Source organism: Octopus bimaculoides, chromosome 19, assembly GCF_001194135.2.
Source record: "Octopus bimaculoides isolate UCB-OBI-ISO-001 chromosome 19, ASM119413v2, whole genome shotgun sequence".
NCBI lineage: Eukaryota > Metazoa > Mollusca > Cephalopoda > Octopoda > Octopodidae > Octopus > Octopus bimaculoides.
The window spans coordinates 8,500,479-8,502,400 of record NC_068999.1 but is presented as its reverse complement, the minus strand read 5'-3'; positions in this window follow the sequence as shown (position 1 = coordinate 8,502,400).

Below are 1,922 nucleotides of genomic sequence, written 5' to 3'. Positions count from 1 at the left end.
GATGATGATAATAATAATAATAATAATAATAATAATAATAATAATAATAATATTCTCACCTTTAAAATTTTGAGAATCCCCACCCGCTGCCACCCGCTACCACCCGCTACCACCAACTACAAGAACATCTCCCATCCCGACCCCGATCCAGGAGAGTTTTATTAGCATCGGTGGGCGTGGTCAGAATCACGCCCCTTCAATAATCAATATTCAAAAGAAATCATCTAGTAATTTAATATCTAACATAAGTCTCGGTGGGAGTGGCCAGAACCACGCCCCCTACCCGTGACACCGCCTATCCATAGAGATCGTATATTTGACATATGCTACAGTGGGTTTAGCCAGAAGCATGCTCATTCCAAGAAGCAACGCCTATCCATAGTGATTTAACAAAAGCCTGATAAGTGTACTTGAGTTATGCCCCTCCTTGTAGCACCGCCTACCTATCATCAAACTTCAGAAGAAATTATCAAGTGATTGCAAATTAGACATGTCTCAGTGGGCGTGGCCAGAATCACATTCTTTCCAGTAACAAAACCTATTCAGCAATTAATATTCAAGAGAAATCTACTAGTAATTGTATATTTGACATAAGTCTCGGTGGGAGTGGCCAGAACCACGTCTCCTTTCAGTGACACCGCCTATCTATATTTGACAGAAGCCGCAGTGGGTTTAGCCAGGACCATGCTCTTTCCAAGTGGCACCGCCTATCTATAGTGATTGTAGATTTGACATAAGCCTCAGTGAACGTATTTAGAAACATGCCCCTCCTAGTGGCACCGCCTACTTCTCATCAAACTTCAGAAGAAATTATCTGGGTGTGGCCAGACCCATCTTATCCATCAATTTATATTCAAAAGAAATCATTTAGTGAATTATCTTTGGCATGAATCTCGATGGATGAGAGCAAACCACGTATGCCCCACCCAGTGACAGAGCCTACCCATCAATCAATATTCATTGTTTGTAGAATTGGCATAAGTCTCAGAAGGTGTGGCCAAAGCCACACATGCTCCACCCACTGACACCGCCTACTTATTCTCAATATTCAGGAGAAATCATCTATGATAGTAGATTTGGTAAAAAAAAACAAAAAATAGGGTAGGTGTGGACTTAACCACGCCTACTCCGCCCACTCACATCGCCTATTCGTTAATCAATATTCAGAAGATTTGCAGTGATTATAGATTTGGGATAAACCCCTGTAGTTGCAACCAGAACCATACACTCTTACCCATCATCCAGTGTCACCGCTTATCCTTCGTCATTATTCGGTAGAAATCATCTATGGTTGTAGTTTGGTAAAAGCATCCATGGGCGTGGTCAGAATCATGCCATCGCTTCTCACTGAGACAGGCCATCTCTCAGCCAAAATTCAGGAGTCATAAATCAAGTGATTCTAGATTTAGTTTCAGCCTTAGTGTAAGCAGAAGTCCGCATGTCCCCCCAATTAGTGCCCCTAAGTTTTTTCTCTTGACACTGCCGATCAAAATCATTCTAGAGCGGAGCTAAAACAACCAGCCGTCACTCGCGAGCGAGTATGAGCGCTAGCCACTGTATCACATCCTTTCATTAAAACAAAGCTAGAAAACTTTTATTGTGCAAAGCTAACGTATTCATCTGTGCTGTGGCGCATTGCACGGTTGATTCTCGACAATCGGCTGCATAGTTAAGAAGCTGGCTTTACAACCACGTGATTTCGGGTTCAGTCTCACTGTGCCGCACCTTTGGGCAACTGTATTCTGTCAAAATCCCAGACCGACCATCACTTGCAAGAAATGAGACCTGCATTGGTGAATCGGCGTGGCCCAATTCTGCTCCTTGTGCCTACTGTCAAAAAGGATCATTATTATTATTATTATTATTATTATTATTATTATTATTATTATTAATATTATTAATATTATTATTATTATTATTAG